The sequence below is a fragment of the Phasianus colchicus genome, chromosome 1 (genome assembly GCF_987193195.1).
Source record: "Phasianus colchicus chromosome 1, bPhaCol1.hap1.1, whole genome shotgun sequence".
Classification (NCBI taxonomy): Eukaryota; Metazoa; Chordata; class Aves; order Galliformes; family Phasianidae; genus Phasianus; species Phasianus colchicus.
In genome coordinates this window covers 124,693,869-124,718,348 of record NC_143436.1, presented here as the reverse complement: position 1 = coordinate 124,718,348, position 24,480 = coordinate 124,693,869, and the positions used below count along the sequence as shown (strand labels likewise).

The following is a 24,480-nucleotide window of genomic DNA, read 5'->3' as shown; positions in this document are numbered from 1 at the left end:
CAAGTAATTCTTCTTTCTTGAGTCATGTGTAGCAATGGTACAATTATTTTTGGACCACCACCAAGACACCACTGATATAACGATTGCATCTGTGGTACAACCGCTGGAAATTACTTGTTGCAGCAGTATGTAGCAGTGTGTTCAGATGCATTACTTTTCATTGTTAGATGTTTTCACAGTTCAACTTCAGATTTTCTGAGTGTTATGTAAGACAGAGCGCGATTGTGTCTGAGTGCTCAACCAGAGATACATTAGAGGACTCTGGATTCAGTTAAGCACCAAAAAAAAAAAAAAACTTCTCTGTAAAAGATAGCCAGGAGGATACACTACAAATGCATGTTTTTTTCCCAGTATCTTCTCTCTGGAAATCTGGGTATATTTCATAGAAATTACTGCCCACATTTGAATCCTGCAAATATTTACTTGTCTTGATATACTGTTTGAAGAGTACATGGGTATGAAATTCATCACTACTGATGTGATGCTGACCATGCTTTGCTGTCATGGATTGATAGCATCACTATGTATTGACTGCACAGCAATATTAAAAATGGACCCTGGGGACGCATCTTAAGACACCTGAGATCCCAGCACTTCATTTAGCTGAGACCAGACATCTTATTCTTAGGCAGTACAGTGCTGAGGCTCTCCATACAGCTGATGGCAAGTCATCATGCTTGCCTCTGAATGACGGAGCCAGCCATAGTGTTCCACTGTTCCAGACATGTGTAAAACTCTTGTCCCCCCTCCCATCCTCCTGTACTCACCTCTCTGTGGCCTACTGCTTCCATCCTTACTTCCTCATGGGATTCAACATCTCACAAGTAGCCAATGCCTTGTCTCTTCTGCAGTCCTTAATGAATGTTCTGACCCCAGTCTTTTGCCAGAAATTATTTACCTGGCAGATGACTGCAGAAAATGTTTCCATCATTTTAAGATCTACAGCAACTAGGATATACTACAGAGAAGCTCTGATGCTGAGCAGAATTATAAAGCTCTATTTTCCCCTCTTCCCCTTCACACCAGCAGTTGTGGCATATGCTCAGAATTTGACATGGCCACAGCTGAGCAGCAACCCATTTAGATCTGGGTTGCATTTGCCTCTAGAGGCACAGGTGGAATGTGAGCCATCTGTCCAGTGCTAAATGCAAGACAGCCCAGGGATCGTGCCCTTGCATGACTTTTCCTTTTATTTCCTTTAAATAAATAGATTAACCACTCTTGATCTTCTTGCAAGTTTGAAAACAATGGAGGGTTGGAAATTGCAGCTGGGAAAATGTTTTTGGGGGTACAATAAAGTCATTGACATACTGGAGCAAGTCCAGCAGAGATCAACCAAAATGACTCGAGGCAGAGCACATGATGTAAGAGGAAAGGCTGAGAGAGCAGCTGGGTTTGCTCAGACTGGAGAAGAGAAGCATTGCTTAATGAGATGTTGCAGGAAAGATGGAGACATTCTTTCTGCCTACAAGTTGCAGCTGACTAGCTATCAGAAGCAAACTTGAGACAATCAAGGGAGTCAAACACTGGAAACAGAGGGGCTTGGGAACCACCATCCCTGGATATATTAGGAACACCAAGGGTCCTGAGCATCCTGATCTAGTTGCAAAGCTTGCCCTACCTTGAGTGGGGTATTGGAGCAGGTAATCTCCAGAGCTCTTTTGTAAATCAAATTATTCTATGATTCTGTTATAATTTAGAATGGGAAACAAAGGCAGGAGACCAGCAGGGCTTATTAGGAGATAGGCAACAAAGCCATACACAGTTTTTATCATTTATTAATTATGGCACAAATGGTTTCCTTGCTCTGTAATATACGTGTTGCTTGTCTTTGGTCTGCAGTCGCTGCTTTTCTCCAAGGGTGAGAAGAACACTGGCACTGTGGTGTCTCTTCTGATGTTGTCCACAGCAGGCAGCACCCAGTCACACAAAAGCTTCAGTGCTAGCCACCTTGCAAGACAATGGGCTCACAAGCCTCAAAGATAAAAGGGCAATTCTTTGACTTCAAACGTTTAAAAGCTGTATTAAGGCAAATAAATGCATTACTTGCATTTCAACATTCTCACCTCAGACACTTGTATCCCTTGTTATCTGTGTTGTTTCATGACCAGGCTGGAGTCCTCACTAGCAGCAGGGATACCCATCTCACTCTGAAATTTGGAACAGAGAAAATCCCCCAGAGGGAGAAGCTAATGGCACCCTTGTCTGGCTAAGACTACAGACCCAGGCCTGTACCCATACCAGCCAGTGCCCTTGATCTATATTCCTTCAGCAGAGGTCTTTGCCACGGAACACTATGAGATTGTGGTCTCTTAACATTTGTTCTTACTTCAAGAGCTGGAGTTGACTCTGCTACTCAGTGTTCCTTTAAGCCTTATTTTCTAGAGTTCTGCAATATAATATATAAATACTAGTTCAGCTAGGCTAATGGTGAAGGGTTCACATACAGGAGGGCAATGAATTGACAGAGTCAGAGGGAGACCATGAAGAACAACTTTGGATGTACTTGGAAGAGAACACGTATACTCTGTTATAAACACAGGATGTCTTCACCGACTCAGTGAGTGCTCTGACACCTGGAGAATTACATTTAATACAGGAAATATGGAAATCCACACTGGAAACCAAATTTTGCGCTTTCAAACTGGCATAAATTTTTTTCTTGAGCAGTAAGAAGTGACAGACAAGCTGAAAACCCTTGACCTGTAAGTCTAATAAAATACATGATCTGATATAGTATCAGACAGTATTAAAAAAAAAAACAACCACCAACAATAAAAAAGATAAACACAAAAGCGGTATGACTTCATGGAGGGATGAATCATGGGTAATTTAAGGACCTCTCCTGTTGTTTCTGCCAATTGCATCAGGTACCTGAGTGAGCAACACCTTAACTCTGCCTACTGGCTCATAGAGCTCTGCTGCAGGTTGGAAGACAAACAGGAGGAAAAAACACACCCTGAGGCTGTATTTAGCGACAAGAGACAGGGCGTGGGGAGCTCTGTTGGAAACACCTCTGTTTCATCCTTTTTTTTGCAATGGCTTTGAAAGGTGGCTTTGGCCTGTTGCTGCAGAGGGTGGTGATTTCTCAGAGTGCAAACAGCTTTGTGAATGCACAGTGAAAACCTCCAGGGCCACTTTCAGGATGACTCAGAGACTAGAAGAAAGGTGTTCAAGTGGCCGTCCCTGCAGTCCCGTCCTGTAGTGTTTTTGTCCCCAAGCCTGTCTGTGGTGAAGGCTGGGGTGGTGGGAGCTGCAGCACTGGTGCAGGGCAGGGTGCTGCACTGAGTCACCACCAGCCGCCCAGGGTGGCACGCTTTCAATCTAACAGACAATAAACTGAGTAATGCTTGATAAACCGAAGGCAAAATACAAAATAAATAACGTGGATGTTTCACTTGCCCCCGGATCTCCTTCCTCTTTAAATCCACAATAAAATGTCCACAGATGTTCTGGAGCACCTCTGCTATGAAGAAAGGTTGAGGGAACTGGGCTTGTTCAGCCTGGAAAAGGCTCTAGGGAGACCTCATTACAGCCTTCCAGTACGTAAAGGGAGATTATAAACAGAAGGGAGATTGACTTTTTACACAGTCTGATGGTGATAGAACACAGCAAAATGGCTTTAAAGTAAAAGGAGAGATTTAGTTTAGATGCTATACAGAAGTTCTTTACTCAGAGGCTGGTGAGGCGCTGACGCAGCTGCCCGGAGAAGCTGTGGTGCCCCATCCCTGGAGGCGCTCAAGGCCAGGTTGCATGGGGCCCTGGGCAGCCTGAGCTGGTGGGGGACAGCCCTGCCCATGGCAGGGGTGGTGGCTGGGTGGGCTTTGAGGTCCCTTCCAACCCAAACCATTCTGTAATTCTATAATTGTATTGTCAGGACCAGGCTTTGAGCCACCCCTTAGTGTGTGTGAAATATGCAGTTGTGGGAATGGGCCTCAGATCCCAACCTTTCATTCCTTAAAAGGTCACTTGCATTTTTGGTGCTTATGGGATGCTAACAAAGGTTGATGGTTAGCCTCACAGCTGTCTTGCTCTCGTGGTAGTAACCACCACTCATGTTTGTCAGAGGTTTGGTAAGGCAAGCACTGAAGTGTGACAGGAAGTGAGGAGAAAATGTGCAAAACAGGAAAAGGAGGGGAAACGGGGGATGAATTTAAGTGTTGTGGGCTTCATTGAAAGAGACTGAAGGCCAGACAGAGCCTCGAGATGAAGAAATAATGTAGAATGTCACCTCACATGGAATGGAGGAGGCAAATACATGCAGGAGGTAGATTATCCTGTCCCTGTTACTGACAGTGTACTTATCCAAGGTATGAGAGTTCCACCAAGGTTTGTGAGAAGATCAGTCTGGGAATCTTCACCATTATCCTGTGAAAATATTTGAGGTTTCTAGGCAGGATAGCAGCCAACTACACAATGGATGCAAGAGTCATCTGATGACTCCTAGCGTGGCTATGAAAGTGACCTTTCTTCATATAATCTACTTAGGAAACATGTTTGGAGAATTCAACATATTTTCTGCTGGAAAATGATGTCCTTGCATAGGATCAGCAGTTGTTAGAGGAAGGCCTTCCCTTGCTCCTCACTGTAGGGGCTGCAGAGGACAGCTCTTATACCTTTTGCCCAGAAGAGCACAGACAATCCCTGACTCCAGCTCAGGCAGGAGTCTTTACTGACTTTACATGTGGCTCGAGGAAGATCACCAGCATCTGCAGAGCTGTGGCATCAACAACTTTGCCTTGCAAAGCAGCTGTGCTCTCAGGGGTGTCCTCCTAACCCCAGTGTACAGCAGGGCAATTCCTAGGGAAATCAATGGGCTTTAACTTCCCAGAAGCTGTCCATGTGAAAACTAAGACAGGAAATGCTAACGGCTTTTAAATGAGGAGCATCTTGAATGGAATCCACTCCCATTGCTGCTGCTGTTAATACTATTATCACTATTCATAATGAATTGCTCTATTCTCCCGGACAGTTGAAATGTTCCCCTGGTAGGAACTGGATGAGCTTCTTCCCTAGAGATGGAGATATTTTCAGGCCTGTGCACTGCAGTGGGTCACACCAGGGCAGCAGGCTGAAGGGGGACTGAAAGTCTAGGCTCATTGTGAGGTACTTTTTCTCATGGGCAGCAGGCAGTAAGTACTATCAGCAATGGGCAAGAGTGAGGCCTTGCCTTGTAAGTGAGGACTTATTTAGTTCAAGATTTTAAAAGGAGTACTGCAGCAGATGCAGTTTCACAAGCCTCAGTCCAGTGGGAGAAAAGAAAAAAAAAAACTCTGCCCCAAAACACATGCAGCTGTTCTTGGGAAAAGGATGGATTTCCTCTTACTTCAGACTTCCTTTGACACTGCTTGGGGACTGCAGGGAGACAGCTATGCGTGGCCCAGCATGGGGGAGCAGAGCAAAGCAGACATACCTCATGGGCACCTGTGGCTCCATCTGTACAGGTCTCCCCTTCTGTCCACACTCACTGAGCACTTGCTAAAGCCCGTTTGCACTGGGAAACACAAAGATGAACAAGACTGAAATGCTAGAAGCAGTGTCCTGTGCCACATAGATACCTGGCAGGCTGTGCCAGCGCTTGACTCCGGGGTGTTCATGTACATCCATGGGCAATGCTGGTATAAAACAGGCCGTAACAGGCACCCAGCTCATGAGGTGTGAGTCTCATTTGAATTCCTTGACCCACCAACTTTTTATAAGACAGGAAAGAATGCCTTAAGTGGCAGCCTAGATAGCGCGTTTTAATCTGATGTTCAGCTCATAGTACACATCCCAGCAGAGCTATGCCTGAAAATTGAAAACAACTGTATTCTAATTTCATTTTCATGTAGAGAGTGCTAAAACCACACATTTTTATGCAGCCTTTCACACAGCATTTACTGCTTTCATGCTCAATGCTGAATTTCTTGTGTGCTCTAATTGGTTTTGTATCCACTGTAACATGACCTCACTGAGGCAGCACACATGAGTTGCTTTGGTTCTTTCCCCATTTTACTCAGTACACGCACTGGGTGCATTTGTTGAAGTTTCTGCTGTGTTGTAACCAGTTTTGACTCAACTGCAGAATGAGAAAAAAATAAAATTGGTGAGATATGTCTGAGATGGTTCAGCCTTTTGTTTTCAAAAACACGGCGTGTAAGTGTTTGCATCTTTACTTACTAAAAAAAAAAAAAAAAAAAAGGGGGGAGAGGGGAAGCAGGAAGGCAAAAGATGTTTTAAATTTTTTCATGAACGGCACAATGATCGGCTCTTCCGAGTTCAGCACAATCTCTTTCTCTGGCCAAACATGGTAAGGAAGTGACTGTTCCCCACAGCACATAGTTCTAAGTAGCTCTTTTCAGCAGCTAGAGGAAGCGACAAAGCTTTTCTTTTGTTTTTACTTAGAAACTCTTCATTACAGCCACTAAGCTAAGATTTAGAGAAGACCAACAGTCTTCAGAGACACCCTGATTGTACCAAAATGCTGAGAAATAGCTTGTTCCAAAGATGTGTCCTGATAAGTGGCTTGTTCTTAAGTTACCCTGAATATGAAAATAAAAATCTACTCAAGTTCAGAACTTCCATAGGGGGGGACCTGGAACAAAACAGGCCCAACAAGCCCACCCCAGGGCCTGCAGCCAGCAGCAACTCCTCACACTCCTCCAGGCTTCTCTCCTCCAGCTGGCAGTGACATGGCCATGACACCCCAAATTTGAATAGAACCACCTCTGTTCCTGCTTCTCACCTCAGGCTCAGCTGCTGTTCTGGACATTTACATCCAAAAACAACATTTCATTTTTGTGCTCAGGTATTCAGAATGGGACTGTCCCAAGGGCACCCACCTGCTCCTGAGCCCAGTGGCTGGATGTTTGCCGCTTGCCCACGGGGGACACAGAAATGAAGAAAGCTGGTAACAGAGAGCAGATTTAGCAAAGAAATAAAACTGGAATTAGGCAAATTGGACATTTGGGATGGGATTCAGCTCATGAATAAATGTCTGCGCGCATGAGAGATGCCTGGGGTCCTCGGCATCATTACTGGTAAGCTGGCCAGTGGGAGGTGAGGAAGCATGTGCCCATGAGATGCTTCCATGTGTCTGCCTGTGTTGCTAAAATTCAGCAGTGTTAACCTGTGAACAGAAATCTTTCCTGCTTTGTGAAATAAGTAAATGGTGTATGTTTTTACTGCATGGTGCGAGGTGGTTTGTATTCATTCATTTTCACTGTGCTTGCTTGATTTTTGGTATAAGCCTTTGCTCCATAGTATAGTTATACACCTCAGTGGTTCACAGTCAAAATGGTGGGGACCAGCCCTGCTCTCTAGGTGAGCATGCCAAGAGGATGCTAAAAGCCACCTCTACTTCCTGTCAGCCACTGGGGAACCCTCCCACAGCCCAGTGTGGGGAGCATGAAGAGGTGCTGAAGCTGATTTATGGTTTTGTGAGCTTGCTATTGTGACAGTGCTTCCAAGATGAGTCTGGAGACCAGCTTGCTTTGAAGGAGATGCTTTCTTTCGTGAGGAAGACACAATCTGGCTAGAATACGAGGGTATTATTAATATCAACATCTTGACTCTGGAAGGTAGCTACCTCCAATGGGGACAAGGTAGCTCTGATCCAGAAGTTTTCCTTGGCTTATATGCATATTGAAGTCTTGTCTGCACTGATGTCATCTCATGCCAATAGCAGAGGATACATCTGTAAAGATGGGCAAGGCAGAAAATGTTATAAGAAATAGATGTTGTTTTCCTCAAGAAAATTGTATTTGAAGTAGGATAATGTTCAAGTAATAAAGAATGTAAAGAGTGTCAAGGAAACCTGTGACCCCTTGACAGGAGGAAGTGTGAGGGCCGCTGATTTGGGCCATACATTTTCAGCTGGGCTCTACTTGGAGCCTCCCCATCCCCCAGGAAGGAGTATGAGGCAGTGTTTCTGGAAGATAGGGAGCAACAGCTATTAGGAACAACTGAAGGAATACCCCCAGAAGTGAGCTGTGTATTTATATCCTCTATCCAGAATCGCCAAGCTTTATGTGTATCTATGAATCCGTCACTTTCTAACCATAAAACTGTGTTTTTGTGTTTTAATATGAATTGATCTGATGAATTTCACTGGATGGTATTTTTAGATAATTGAAGAAGAGGCAGTTGATTGTAGACCTTAACAAGTTCTTTAGCAAATAAATAGAAAATGAATAAAAGGATGACTTGATGTTTTCAGTGGCAGTTTGGCAGCAATTTTCGCAGACACAATAGTGCTGCATGCAAAACGTTTCCCTTTTCATATCACGGCTGGCATGATCCAGATATCGCACTGCCTTTTATACCAGCTAATACTTCTCAGAAAATTTGTGTTTTGAATATTTATAATGCGATGTCAGAAGAACTCACTGACTATTGCTCTTTGAGGATTTTCCCATTAATAATAGTTATGGAGCTAGTTCCTCATAACTGAATAATGTATTGATTTGTACACCAGATTCCTGCCCAGGTTTTTTAAAAGTAATTTATGACTGTAATATCCTGTGAAGATTAGCCGTTTCAAACTTCTCAACAATTCACAAAAATGGTTTGTTTCCAAGTTTTTTAAGGAGAGTAAGAATTGCAGAAGGATACAATAAATGTCAATAAGTATTTTCTATACAACAATTTACAAGGAGTTATTCAAGGGCATGACTTTCTTTTTTTATTTATTATTCTTAGTACTGCATTTTAGAATGCATTATTCTCAATATTCTCAATATTATTTATATTTAGTAGAAGTTGTTCAGTTTCAGCTATTTTAGGATTCACCAGAAAACAAGCAAAAGTTATACATACCTTGTATGTTCTCATTTCAGTATTTTGACTTTGTAAAATAATTAAAACAAACAAAAAAAAATTCTAAATCTGCTTTCCTCTAGTTATTACTGCCTTCATTAGTACTGTTTTTTTTTAAGACTCTTGAATATTATACTTAACAGTTATTGCCTATGCTTTCTGTGAATATGAAGTTCACAGGCCTCGAGCACTGCTGAAGTTATAGTAGCAATCATTTATGTAATGAGGTGAGCAGGTTTCATGTAGGACTCAGAGCAGTGACCAGGTGAGAGTGTCCAGGAATGGTCAGGATAAGTGAGGTTAGTGGTGTTCCTCGGACGGGTTTGGAAACCAACACTATCCAATTTTCTCATTACTGAATTTGGCCAAGAACTCGATGTAAGGTTAAGACATGAAGTGGCACAGGGTTGGTAATGCTGAAGAGGACAAGACTGTCATCTGGGGAGGACTGGAGGACCCTGTGAATTAGAGCAACAGGAATATAATGAATAACAGAGGCATAAAGTGCAAAGGCTCATCCATGGACTCATAAGATGCAGAGTTGCTGTGTCAGAGGCAGCAGGGAAGAAGATATGTGGGCTGATGGCTGAAGATCAAGACCACCAATATCATACAGCTAGAATTCAATCTCAAGGGACAGAGAGGAACAGAACTGACTCATTTGTGTAGTCTCAGGTAGTCCTTCACTAGCTTTACATTGCTGTGCTTCTATAATGTATCAGTCAAAGTATTTTTTCAGCAGAAAAGAGGAAGTTCTAGTTCATTAAGTATGAATACCTGGAGAATATTAGAGTCATTTTATATATTAAAAGATAAGGAAAAGAAAAAGATTAAACTGAAAACTGAAATAGGAGAGAAGCTACCAAGGTGATATGAGAACTGAGAGCAGCTAATGAGATGAGATTACTGGATACTGGCTTATCTAACCTAGCAAAACGAAAGTTGGGAAGAAATAGGATTATGTCTACTAAATACATTATCCTGAGAGTGAATACTGAAGAGGAAGAAGTATGATTGAAATCAGAGGATAAGACAAACGATACAGGCAGTCCTGAATGAGACACTCCACCTGTCCTTCCTGATTAATTAAATAACCATTTGGGGGAAGATGTGTGAGGTGATTTCTACCTTTGCTATTATCATGAGAAGCTGGCCACAGAGATAAGAAGTTGGGTAGGCACTGCTGACTGCTTCTTTGGCATGCTTTGCTGATTTGCTTGTTAAACTAATTACCTAATTTAGGGCCAGGAGCAGATTTTCCAGTTGGATTAGGAGGGACTGTTGGGGGAGGGAAAATGCAGTTTTTGTTAGACAAATGGAGGGGAAATCTCTATTGGGACTTCATAAATTTGCTGCTAACCTAACAGAAGTACCTAGGATGATGATGGTGGCTTACACTTGATTTCTCTGTAAATCTGTTGACTGGACTTTCACAGAACTCCCTTATATAGCTGAAAATACTTCTGTGACTTATGAGGAAGGCAGTCACCTGTGGAATGGACTGAATTATACCTGTTCTGCTAGTTGTTTGTAACCATAGGCTACAGTGGACTCAGCAGACAACACTGAGACCTGGGTGCCTGATCCTCCAGAAAAGGTACAGTATTTGGGACACCTTGATCCTTGGGTTTAGCCTCCCATGGAAGCAGCAGTGTGAGTCTGCTCTTTGGCCCAGAGTGAGCTGCATCAGAGTGTGCTAGGCTGGATGCAGCATTCTAGCTTCCGTGCTGTAAATATTTAAACCATTCAAACATTGAGCAGTCCCATAAAAAGCAGTGATTTATGGTTTCTAGTGTTCTTGGGGTTTTCTCAGGGATATCACACAAGAATTGAACTGGCCCGGTCCTGCATAGTTTGTTAGATAAGATGAGCTCACATGTGGCAATTGCCAACATCAGTACAATGAGACCCAGCAGAAAGAGAATCCCTTGAGCACTGAGCCCTTTTTAGCACATCTACACTTTGGACACAGACTGGAGAGAGAGGTTTTATAATCTGTATCAACAGACTCGGAAAGAGGTACTCTTCTTTTTCCCTGTGAACACAAAACCATGAACTTGAAGAGCTAGCAACGGAAGAAATGAACTATAAATCTGCATACATTAGAAGGTGAGACTCTGTCAAGCAGCTCAGTCACCACACTGTTTGCTGTTTTCCTGAACACCTCTTCTTTTGGGTGTTCAGGATCAGTTCAGTGTGTTTCCAGGCAGAATAAGATCACATAAAGGGAATAAAAAGAGCTGAAAACATAGCTTGTCCCTTGGTGAGGTGTGTCCTATCTTTACACATGCCTAGATTAGGTGCCAGAAAGATATTACAAAGAGTAATTAGTGGGGATTAGCAACTGCAGACTATCCTTTAAAACACACCTTTGTATGGAAGCATTGCAAAAAGATTTGGGGGGAAAAAAAAAAACTTCATAAATATTTGTAATGAATGTGCTTAACATCACAGTACAGTACATGCCTTATAAAAAGAATACTGAGAAAATAGTCATTTGCTATAAACATTCAGTCTGTTTTTGACCCTGGAAAATATTGCGCTGTATAGTAACATTCACTTACAATAGGCATGGCACTGACTCCATGAGCATCATTTACATGCTAATATCAGTGCAGCTTGGGCTTAATTCATTCTATTTCAGCTTAGATTGAAAAGATTATTTTTTCATCGGAATCTAAAGTAGTCAAACTCATGAGAATATTAAAGAATATTCATGAATACAAAAAGAGGGAAAAAAAGAGCCGTGGATGGAAGAGTATTTTGGAGTTACTTGCTGAAGGCAGTATCTGAATTTCTGTGGATGTGCATAGATCTTCCAGATGTGCAAATTCTGGCTGTTATTGTTCAGAGTTCTCTTATTTCAGATGTTTATACCTGCAAAAAAAAATTTATCCACAGAGATTACATCTGAAATTTTGCAGACCAACACTTATCTCAAGAAAGATCCTGCACTGGGCAGTTCTGCTGTCTTGTGTGACAGATCTGCTATCTTGCTATCCTTGTTTCCTGTAGCGCATTCGAAGAAGCTGCATATTGAGAAGAAATACTGTAAAAATCTCAATGACCTCAGTGTTTCAATGCTGTACTTAAATTTAGTCGCTGGACTCTTCATGTCAGGTATTCTTCCTTCAGATTCGCTGGGAGAGAAGACTCCTGCTAACTTTCATGAAGAACAGCAGACATAAGCAGTGATCCTGGGCAATCAAATTTGAGAGTGGATTTGAAAAGAAATGTCTGTACACAGCACCACTGCGCTTTGCTGTGATATTTTAATAAGATGTTCTGACAAGAGAACCAAACATTGTAAATGTGTCTGGAGACTCCGAATAGTCACTTTCAACAGTTCCAAATAGCCTAATTTTTACTGCATGATATGTGCTGTAAATAACCGAGCATCCTCCTGGATGGGGTGAACTAACCCAGTGTGTTTCTTTCTGAAGAGGAGGAGGTTTGCTCACCCAAACCCTCTCTCTATGCCATTGTGTACAGACAGCAATCTTCTCTTAAGGGGCAGGGAAGGGGAACGAGATCAGTGCCATTTTCAAGCAGAACAGCTGTTTGCAAAATGAACATCTGTTCATAGATTAGTGGGTGAGTGGGGGGATGGGGAGAAGTTCTGCAACATCTGAAACAGTGGGGATAAATTGAGGGAATGCTGACAGTGTTATGGGTTTGATTTTGTCCATCTAATCCTCAGACTTTGGACACAATTTTATTGGGCGTTAGAGAAAACGCAGTTTAAAATTTCTGTTCCTACCTTCCCTTACTGAGCACTTCCCAGCAGGCATACACTGCCGTCTGTTTGCCTGTGAGGGATGGAGGCTGAAGGAGGCTGCCTCTCTCTCATTGCCCTCTCAAGTGCAGCACTGGGGCTGTCAGTCACCTTTCAGCCCTGAGCAAGCTTGTCTGCAGCCTTCACCTGATGTAGGGAGACAAAGAGAGGGCCTTCGGATCAACAGCTCAGCTCTAATAATAGCCTCCGGGTAACCTTGAGAGGCTGCAGCACGGCTTACTACATGCCCTCCTCCTTTGCATCCTGTATACAAAAAGCACGATGACCAGTGACAATCAGCAGGCCCCAGCCCTGAAAGTCGTAATCAAGGAGTTGCACAGGGTGCTTGGCAAGGGGAGACCCTGAGGGCCCTTCCAGCTGGAGCAGCTTCGGGATCTGAAACAAAAGCTGAGTGCACAAGGGAGACAGGGAGGTGGCCTGCAACCTACCAGCTGTTCAAGGAATGGGATCAGTTATTCATAAAGTGAAAAGGGCATCTGCTTCAGCCTGCCTCAGATGCCATTTGCTTTATCCATCTTTTTTCCACAAATGAGCATAGTGCCTATGGGCAAGGTGATCTAGTGGTGCTGCTAGAATGGGGTGCTGAGTATGTGGTGTGTTGGTGGAGATGGACATGCTGCTCTGGTGCTGCCTCAACTGCTAGGGTCCCTCTCCTTCTCACAGCCCCATTACAGCTGCATCCATCGCTCTTAGTGCCACCAGTGGTGGCATCTGGTCAAAACGTACTTGGGAAACCACTTTCTTACCCATTCTTCTGAGATTTACACAATGCCCCTTTTACAGCTCCACCCATGCAGAAATGGAGAGAAAAAAAAATCCAGCCAGTGGGTCACTGCTTTTTGTTCTGTTTTGAGCAGTGTGAGAAGTTCCCACCAGAAGTCACCTCCTCTGCTGACAAAAAAAAAAAAAAAAAAAAAAAAATTATGTACTGTAACATATTCATCTGTGTGAAACCTAGAAGCAACTGCATCTTCACAAGGACTTTTCTTAGCATCCACAAATGGTAGTAGAGCAGACCAAACTCCCAGAGCTGCTCTGAACTTTAACGCAGCAAGTGTTTAAGCATGTGCCTAACTTTAACTGCTCAGATAATCCCATGCTTAAACTTGTGCTGCTTGTGTTGTCTTGACCAAAAGATCAAGACAACACAAGTGGTCAAAAGGTTCTTGAGACTCTCCAAAATGAGGGCTTGGGGTATTTAGGGAAGAAAACATAATAGACTGGTTCCTGCTTATCTAGCTCAGTTGTGTCCTTTTCACTGTGTGATTGCTCATATAAATAAAATGAATAGGAGCTGACCCAGGCTTTGCACCTAGAAGGAAATTATCCCTGTTCTGGGTTTTGAACGCAGTTTCTCAGACAGCCTTTATTCATTCGGCCACTAAACAGATGGATTGCCTCCAAACACAATCAAATTCTGATTAAATAGTTGTGCAAGAGTCAACATGCTGAATAGGCTGTGAGATTATTTGCCATCCAGAATGGCTATACCGTGTCTAATTAGAGAAAGAGAAATGAGGCTGGAGTAAGGAGGCACAGAGCTGCAGCAGGAGCTTGAATGGAGCCAGGGGAACGGATACCTAATGCGGTCTGCAGCCCTTTGACCACAAGCTTCAGGATCTCCTCTGAGAATTGATTAAGTTGCGTCTTTCCTTTTCCTCCTCCTTGTTTTTCATTTCAATTGAGGATGCTGTAAGAGTGAGCAGATGATGGGTCCTTATTGCGACCCAAGCAGAAATAAGAAAAAATTCCCTTAAAGAAATGCAACAGCTCTAAGAGGATTTTGAGCTGTAGGACAAGGAAGTTCTGAAATCTTAGAATAGGAAGGAAAGCCTTTATGTGACTTGCTGGTTGTTTTACTTCCTGTTGTGAGCCCTCTACTGTGTTTCATAACAGCTTGGGGACTGCTAAGTCCAGTGCTGTAATGAGGAACAAAGATTCTTAGTTCCTCCACACTATCTGCCAGAGCTAAAGGTCTTTTATCCAGCGCTGACAGAAATTGTAATAGGAACTGAACAGAAAGAAGATGGGGTGCAGAATTCCCCACTAGCTGAAGGAAACTCTCATCTCCATATTCCCAGAGGTACGCCCACATGGTTCCTCATTGAAAATGGACACATTAATTTTCAAAGAGCTTTGCTGATTGCTCTCTGCACAACAAGGCTCTCAGGTGTGCTCACTGGCAGAGCAGAATAGCAAGGACAGTAAGGAAAACTGCAGGTGGGGAGGTAGCTCTGAACTGTCCCCAGACCTAGTGTCATCCCCTGCAGCTCCTCAGGGGCTGCTCTCCCACAGCAAAGCAAGCAGACTGCAGTATGCTGTATCCCTCTATTCTCTAATGTACTGACTTCACTGTGCCCTCAGGCTGCGGCTGGTGAAAGTGGGGGAGGGATGGAAAGAAGAAAAAGGCAACTTTTTGATAACTTTTGGTGGTAACACATGCGTACAAATGTGCACAAGCCCAGACTCAGTATCTTCCTCAAATACCTTTTGGACCCTTTGATTCAGTTTCTGAAACTTACATAGATGTCTAATTCTCTGCTTAGGCCTTTGTACTAACAAGCAGGAAGAAGCGTCTACAGTGCTGTCGAAGCCCATGCACAGACCTGCAGATCTGAAAGAGAAGTGTGGGCAGGAACATAGTACCTGTATGTTGTTAAGACTCAACTTTCAGAGCTGTTACTGCAGTTTAAGCTCACAGCATTTGCAAAGTAAGCCCAGTTAGGTTTGTTAACTAGCAGTATACCCACACAACAAATAGTACAGGAAGGAGCAATAAAATAAAATCTGGAAATGCAACAATGGAGCAAAATAAACATACCTGTTGGGACAGAGAGCACATATGCCATAGAAATAGTTTTGAATCATATTAGCAGAAAGACATCTTGACTGATTGTACTTTATCCCACAATATCAGTGACACAAACAGTTTGTATTGTAGATTTGTTAGCTAGTATCTGCTAAGAAGCTAATAGGAGATGTCCAAAGAAAAAGGAAGGAATTTGGCAGAATAAAAGGTCTTTGAGTACAGCTGGTGATGGTTAGCAACATGTCTGTTCCACTGAAAAGCTGTGTTTGAGCAGATCAACACAGTTTGTCATGGGAAACAGAGTTCCTAAGCAGAACAGAACAAGCTTTTATTTTTACAGTATGATAATTTCATATGTAATAGGACATAAATGGTCTCTGCTGCTTTATCAGATGATTGCCTTTTCCTTCATAGAATCATAGAATCATTAATGTTGGAATGACCGTTATGATCATCTAGCCCAACCATCAATCCATCATCACCATACCTCTAAACCATGTCACTCAGTGTGACATTTACACTTTTCTTGGATATCTCCAAGGATGGTGACTTCACCACCTCCCACGGCAGCCTGTTCCAATGGCTCACCCTCCTTCTGAGAATAAATTTTTCTTAATATCCAATTTGAACCTCCCCTGGTGAAACTTAAGGCCATTACTTCTTGTCTTATCAACATTCTTTCCTTTCACTATTTCCATCTTCTTGCCTGTTCTCTTTTTTGATTTGTTAGGAAATTTCAATTGCATTCCATCACTAAAGTAGAAACATCTTTAGATGAGATACCCTCTTCTGTATCTAACAATTATTTTCTGATCAAAGTTCCTAAAATTGGTCTACTTCAGTAATTGTTCTATTTTCAGAGAAACTGCATTTTCCACAGACTGCCAATCTCATTTCATCAGAAGGAATCCTAACCTTCCCCAGCTTAAGTGCTATGAAAAGTCATTACCAAACTGCCTGGAAGGTAGCAAGCATCTACTGAGTGGGTAGTTAACAACATAACCCATGGCTACTTAACCCATCTACCTTTTCCAGAAAAATTTCCAGTCTCTGCCAGGGTGCTGGGGGGCTATGGGTTTTTGTGGAATTAGAAGGTAGTAGTTTATCCCATCTTGGAGATTCTGGATGGATCACAGCTAACCAGGAAGACTGAGACCTGCTGCATGACAACAATGGACAGTAATGTCTTGTGACTAAGAAGGCCTTACCCTCTTCTACTGTAATGGAGCCAGCTTAATGTCACCACTGAGTTGTTTTGAGTGTTTAGGACAGCAGGAGTAATGCAGACGTGGATAACATCTGCTTCAATGGTGTCTACTGCCTCTAAAGCCATAGAAATTAAGGAGAAAAACATGAAATTATCATGTCAAGTGCTTTGCATAGACAAAGCAGAACACCCACAAAAGGGTTCTGATATCATCACAATTTTTAAAAAGTTAAAAGAAGTAGTCTAAGCATTGATGAGAAACCAGGATAGAAACTGATTCAGATGATTTCAGATGAAGTTTTGAAAGCAGACATCTACAGCCTCAAGAAGAGAGCAAAAAGCAGATTTTTACCTCAGTGGGTCAGAAGAGGCTCAGAATTCTTCCAAGTTCTAACAATATTTTGGATATGCTAGAAGCATCTATTTTAAGTCTGAAGGGAAAGCTTCAATGAAAAAAGAGCCGAGAACCAGAGTCTGACCAGGAAAGTGCAGTTAGGCAGTGGGGCTGAACTCTCATTCACCTCATATAGTACTTATATCTTTCTAGTAACAGAAAGAGTTCACCACCAGAGCAGAGAAACTTCAACAAAACAAGAAGTCAGAGAGCTAAACTTGGAAATGGGTTAACAAATAGAAAAAGAAAATTATTGCAGGCTTTTTCTGTGATGAGAAAATAACAGTGTGGGTCTAGAAAGGAAGCACAGAAAAATCAAGCCTTGGAGGGATGTAAAACCAGTCCTACTGCGCTCGCAGTCTGGGAGAGTAAAATCATTTCAATGCAGAAGGGTGATTTCCTGGTATATCTCAGCCTCTTTTTGAAATTTAGTACAAGGTACTTTACAGCAATTCGGTTCTTGGCTCAGATTGAGGAAAGTTACAGCTTAATGACTTATGGGAAGTGTGCTGTTATGGCAGAGTGGAGCCAAGGTCAGCTCTGCTTCTGTACCGAAGGATCAAGCATCGCCGGCTGGATCAGTCCCAGCTTGGTCTGGCAGCAGCAGAAGGAGCTGGGAAGCCCCACAAGCCTGCAGGCAGCCCCATTCCACCTCCAGCAGGGATTTAATCCTTCTCTTGCAACTTCTGCCAGTGGGGCTTCTGTGAATTTAGCTGCAGTCAGAGCCTCAGCTGTGAGGTGAGCTGCTCCAGTGAATGAGAGCACAGACAACATCTGTGTTTCCCCAGAATGAGTGTTGCCAGGTAAACGGCCTCTTAAGTTGGTGTGGGCTTGTCTAAAGTTGGCTTACATACTTCCATCCTGCACTGCAGTCCACTTGCAGTCAACTCACCATTTTATGCTGATTTGGTCCATAAAATGTTCCCAAATGCTTCCCAGCTGGTCAGCGTGTATGAGATAACGTCCCCAGCACAGATTTATCAATAGGCCTATACAGCTTCTGGATGTGCTGGGACTGCTCTGCAGCTTTCTACTAGCTCAAGTGCTTTTCTTAAAGGGATTATATTCAATGCTTGCAACAAAGAATCAGTCAGCACCTTTTTACAATGCATATAGAAAAGTCAGTCAAAATTACTGAAGCTGAAAAGCCATTTTTTTCAAATTAGCTTTGCAATGTTACATATTCACCATTTCTTCTCCAGGTATTTAACAATGAGTGTAATATAATTCTGATTTTTTAAAAAAGTAAGAGAATGAAAAGTTGGAAATATATATTAAAAAAAAAAAAAAAGAGAGATAAACTGAATATTTCTTGGCAAAGACCAGTAGAAGGAAGTAACTGCAAAAAGCTGCCTTTGATTAACCTTTCCATTCAGTACACACTTGTGACTCTATTCACTTTTGTCTCATTGCAGCAAATGCATAAAAAGGCCCTGACTAATGTGATGGCCTTAAAATAATTTTTATTTGTCATAGCTTCCTAATATAAATCTGCATATTCAGGACATCTGAGTGCCAGCTATCTCCCTGCCCTTCCCATAAGTGCCTTGCAGATGCTCTTCTCTCAGGGATGGTGAGCAGCATAAGAGGGGCTGCAGATGGGGGTGCTGATGCCTTCTTTCCTCTGTCAGTCATGAGTCTGGCAGGTAGAAATGAAAGTAAGAAGTAAGTAAGTAGTGAGTAATCTTCACAATAAGAAATAAAAGCATAAGGGACAGCTGTGTGAAAGATGTGAACTACATGCCTGGCCATCAGTGTGATCCATTAGGAGCAGGGCAGGGTGCTGGAAAAGCCAGGCCACACCAGGCAGAAGAGTGGGGATGGCTTTGTCTGGTAGTGCACCCATCTATTCTGCTTGGTGTATCAACTACCAGCCTTACATGATGCCTGCAAGTGGTGCACAGGGAATTTTGCTGCTCTCAAGCAGCCTTTTGTTTCTTTCTTTCTGTCTCCCCTTATTGCTTTTTCCTCCAACCAATTTCCGCCTTGAATTTTTGCTTTCTTCTCTATTCTCCATCTCATTCTTCTTCCTTCACTACATTCTATCCTCTTGCTCATGACTCTTGGCAGCATCAGCCCGCCTTCAACCTAGGCCAGCTCTTAGTGGCCTTGGAGCAAGCTCAATAGTGTGAACAAGAATATGCAGAATCCTTGCCAGCACCAAGTCCTGGACCTGCACTGGTGAGGGGCAGAAGAAAGCAACAGGCTCATCCAATGTACCTGCACCAGAGTCTAAGCACATACCCAGGTTTAGCATTTGAAGGTAACTAGAGTTTGTACTATCTCAACTTCTTCTTCAGCCCCTCTGAGGGAGATGTCAAAGGTGCAAGTCTTCCTTACTTGTTGCTGAGTAACCTTAGACATCCAACTTTGACAAGATTCCCAACTTTTAGATGACTAGATCTTCATAAAAGAACTCTACCTCTAGGGCATAGGAATTAAGGGAATATAAATAATTAAGATGGATAGATCATAAATGATTTACCCTATGAGAACTCAAGATCTACCAGCTCTTTCCACCAAGAGTCTTAGGGCATTTTATCAATTTAGCACAATAGCCACTTATTATCATGCCCTTCTACTACAGGTGCCTGAATCACTTCCTGATATTATCAGTTAAAGGGGCTAGTCCTGTGCTAAGTAGGTACAGACTTGTATTTGGTACACAAATCCCACAGACAGGTCACTGAACATGTAATGGCCCAAACTGTCAACAAAGCTTCTCAGCATCCCTTGAGTTTGGAGCACACCAGTCCCATAGCTCAGCAACACAGAGCATGCAGAGATAAAGGGCTTTACCTTTCACTGCAGAGCTGAGCAACTGGAGTCCAGAGCCTGGTAGAGTGAGGTGGGTATTTTAAAGCACAGGTAACACTGCCATCCACAAGTGTGATTCAATATTCATTATGTTCCAGGAAGAGTTGTGGTTGCACCTGGTTATTGCAATGGAAATTTGATCATTTCTAGAAACACTCCAACTAGTTGTATGGAACCAAAAGGGAGTGGGAAATGTTTCTGGCTGGCTGAGAACACATAGAAAGACAAACTTGTATTCCTGATCAATTAGGAGCGAGGCACATCTAGACATGCTCTAAAGTACATCTCAAGGGGGGAGAAATGTGAAATAGTGACTATTAAAAATTCTTTAAGAATCACAGCCAGTGGTTTGTTTGTTTGGTTTGTTGATTTGTGGTGGTGTTTTGGATATAGGCACCTACATCCTCCCTAAATCCTAGAGCTACTCCATCAGAACTGCTCACTGGCCTGTAATATATTTTGTCCTGACAGCTGTGTAGAAATTTTATCAAATATGTATCAGATTTGGGATGCTAAACCCACTTGCATGAGTTTCTCCTCTCAGCACAGAGTGACTGAACTGAGATGCATCATCTCTCTAACAACAGTATTTCCCAGCAAGATAAAATAATCATGACATCAAGGCAGGCCTGAAACAGTGTGAGATTGGAGCCTGATGTCCTAGTTTTGTCTGCCAAGCAACATCCCTTCCTTTTACAGCCCTTCTTCTGCTGGTGCATAGGAGGCTGTCTTTTACCAGTAACAGTTTTTGCAGACATGGGACAACTTCTGATTCAGGCCCAAAGTCACAGTGAAGAGCTAATCTTTCTGCTGGCATGCATAATACATCATCTGTCAAGAGTGCATTCCTAAGGACTGCAGTGGTTAGTGGTTCAGTGGACTGAAAGATCTGTAAGAGTCCGTTCCAACTCAAATCATTCTGTGATTTTTACTGTAAGCATTATAGAGGAAAATGCATGTACAGGCTGTAATAATAAGATGAACAGGGACAGCGTAGATGGTGTAGAGGATGGGAAGATGGGAACAAGATCATTAACAAGAGGAGACTGGTTTTTTTTCAGAACAGATCACTGATATGAATGATCATGGTTGCTTCATCTGTGAGACTGAAAGAGCAATGCAGGTCTTTTAGTGTGAAATTTCTCGGGCCCTCTTTTTAAACAATTACATTCTTGTAGAATCATCATGCGTCATATGTGTTAAGATACATTAAAGGTGCAGGATGACAGTGCAGTGTGAGCTGAAGAATAGAGCAGGCTATTAAGTGGCAGTGATGGAGCTCCAGAACAATGGATGGAGAAGTGACAGAGAATGCAGAATTACTGTCCTGGGGTTAAATGAGACACAAGAGAGGATGTTCTCCTGATGAGTGTGATGATTAAGGGAAATAAAAACAAAAGAAAGGTTTGTCAGCGCTTTTTTTCACCAAACTGGTTCTCTTCCTTGCTTCTTTGAGTACAAGAGCCAGCATATTCAATTATGTGCTTACATCTAAACAGTAAGCACGGTCTGTGTTTGATTTTGGTAGAGTTCAGAAACTGATAGAAATCAGATCTCCACATGTGTCTGTACGTGAGCATGTGTTTCTGTGCATCTGTATTCTACTAGCAAGGAAAAATCCCCATTAATTACTGCAGGCGGGCTTGTGAGCAGGGATCTGCAGGCAATGGAGAGATTAGCTTGGAGGCAGCTCCTCGCTCTGACAATAGCATTCCCTCTGGAACAAGCTCTTAAGCGCAAGCTGTTTAAAAAAGACAAAAGACAGATGCCTCATTTATGTCAAGAAACTTCGTATTTAAACTACATTTTCAAATGAAATTTGCCCTCAAGGAATCTCACTAGTGATGTCAGATACTCATTTGCCTTGCTTACGCAGAGGTCATGGAAATATTGGAGATCAAGCCAAAGCAATGAGAAGCCTACCTCTCTGTACTGCTGTAATTACAGCACAGAAAGCGTGTAATTACCACACAGAGAGCATTAGCCATTTGCCTCCTTTCTGTAAAGCACTGCTTTACGGTTCTCCTCACATGGAGTTGTGAGCAGTGAATTTCCATGAGCCAGTGGTGACCTACATTCAAGGCAGCAGCCTTGCTGCCAGCGCTCAGCGCATGCAGGAGCATGCCCTGCCTGCTTTCCAGGTCAACTTCGAGATTTGCAGAGTTTCATTTCCTGGCCCATCCTCATCAGGTTTGTCATGGACCATCTTCACAGTGGAGCATTTGCATGGGAAGGTCACCACAAAAAGCAGGGTTGGAATGAATGTTTGTGGGATGCTTGCACTGTTGCCTGACAGAAGTTATAAAAATACAGCCAATCACAAACGCAAATTAATAAGTGCTGAAGAAATTAGCAACCTGATTGTAAGAATCAAGGCTGTGATTCAGTCACAACATGGTTCTTTCAAGCTTTGTCAAACTATTCCCATAAAAGGAGCTGTTGAATTAAGTTTGCCATTGATACTTCATCCTGCTCAGTACCTTCACTTACAGTTTAAGCTATCCAATCTGCGAAGCAGAGTAAGAATTATGAACAGCCAAATATAAGCATAATCACAAACCTTGGTGTCAACAAAATGAGAGCATTTAAGCTGAATGCGTGATTAATTTATTAATGTATTACTTTAGCTCAACAACACTAGCAACCTGGCTGTGAACTTCCTATTTCTGGTTTGAATTTTGTTCTGCAAATGAAGCAGCTGCTCAGATGGCTGCAGAAAGTCATGGTTGGGTTGAACTGTATGAATCATCAACATTTTTCAGAAGGAAGCTCTGCTGTAAGTGTGGCTGTCCCAGTAGTGTGGTGGTATGGAGACTAAGTGGTGGTTCAAAACCAAAGCAAAAATAAGAGAAATGAGCCAAAACTACTCAGAAGTAACCATTTCTTGAGAAATTCAGACTGACTGTTCCCTTGGATTCACACAGACAACTTGACACTTCAGAGTAAGTGGCACTGATCATCTCCCTGGCAGCTTCCACAGCTATGAGAGAAACTGAGCATCAGAGCATGTGGCTGGGCTCCACCATTCCAAGTAACCTCTGCCTAACATGAAAATGCTCATGAGCCAGGGGAAAACATTCCTGTCCACTCCACTCTGCATAATTCGTAACCACACAGACCAAAAGAGGAACAAAATAAATAGAGCAACCCAAACCATTAAAGAAAAAAGTCCCCCAAAACATACAGCACAAGGATTGCAAATTTCTGAAACTTTGGCAAACCAAGAGTAATTTTTTCTTGACCGATAAATGAATCAGGAAGATACAGGAACAAGTCTTTAAGGTTTTGGTAAGTCTAGCTCAGAGTTCAGATCTTGTTTTGGGAGTTCTTCGGGCAGCTGAAAGCCATTGGAAATGCTGAAGCAACAGAATCAGAATAATGAATGATCATGACTGCATAAGGATCCCCTTTATATCACTCTTTTCACCTACTGACAGTGGGGAAGTAGCTGTCTCTGGTTTTTGTTTTTTGTTGATGTTATTTCAGCATAAAAAGGATAAAGAATTATATCAGTACCAGCAGTGTAGAAGCTTTGAGATTTTACGTATTTTAACTCCTGGCTATTTCCCTTAAGCAGGGGGAGATTACCCACTTTATTTTCCAGTCATCTCTCTTTCCAGAGGGCCCCATTTAGTCCTGCTCTGTCTGACCTAGGAGAGCAGACTAGTGCAATTTTGGTGGCTGAAGTGCAGAGGTGTCCCTAAGCAGCAGCTAGGGAATCATAGCACTGCCTGAGAGCAGTATGGCAGAGTAGCACTAGCCAGTCATGGTTGGATTGCTGCAAGTTTCCCACCAAACATCCCATCTTTCACTTCCATTTCTGCTTTCAGAGCTTCTGCACACCACTGTGCCTTACTTATTTCTGCCTTGCTCTGTCTGCTTCTCCTTTCTTTCCCTCATATCTTGCCTCCACTTGTTTTCTCTTCTTCTTCTCATACTGCTCTTCTTAAAAAATGTCTGCTTTGGCTTTCCACCACTACTTTCTCAAGCACTGAGCAAGACCACGAGCTCAACCACTACAACAAACCTGGTGGGTGAATTTTATCCCTGAAGTTTTTTTTTTTCTGGTTGCTATGCTACACAAAAGGCCATTTTTGGGCATGAGGCTGTAAAGCTTTCTAGCTATACTCTACCTGGAGAAATATGAAAACTGAAGCTATGCCATTCTAGTACTTGCTGCTAGGTCCAAAGCTAACACTGTGCTAAGCCAGGATTTTAATGTGTGAAAACAAACACAAATGAAGAGCTACACTGTCCAGCCAAGAATTCAGTGCTCTTGTTTTTTCATGAAGAAGCATGGGAAACTGAAGCACGCTGCCACCAGGCACAGCATGAAGCAAGATAAAGACAAATGAAAAGTACTGGGCTTCTTCTCTACATAATTTGCCTGGGGAAAGCACCTAAAGCAAATTAGAATGCTAAGAGGTGTTTAGAGGGATACAAACATAAAACAAATTTTAGTTAAAAAGAAGAAGAAACCAATACTTTGAAACTTGACTATTTCCTCTGTACTGAAAATTGTGTTTGCTTAGATTCCATCTCTAATGTTGATAGAGTAAAAGCTTTTCTGAAAGTCACAAGTGTACCCTCTCACCATTCAAACCAGTAAATGCTGCTCTTTCTAAAGCTGCAGAACTCAGAATTGAATCATCAGCCATAGC

The 24,480-nt window shown here is 42.5% G+C and overlaps 1 long non-coding RNA gene across 1 annotated transcript; it reads right to left on the bottom strand.

Moving 5' to 3' along the window:
- Positions 1-1,774: 1,774 nt before the first annotated feature.
- On the bottom strand, positions 1,775-6,134 carry LOC149920013 (uncharacterized). Its single transcript, XR_016463480.1, has 3 exons — positions 5,414-6,134; positions 2,067-2,150; positions 1,775-1,975 (listed from the first exon to the last, which is right to left on the bottom strand). It is a non-coding gene; the product is annotated as an uncharacterized LOC149920013 (long non-coding RNA).
- Between the last annotated feature and the right edge of the window lie 18,346 nt (positions 6,135-24,480).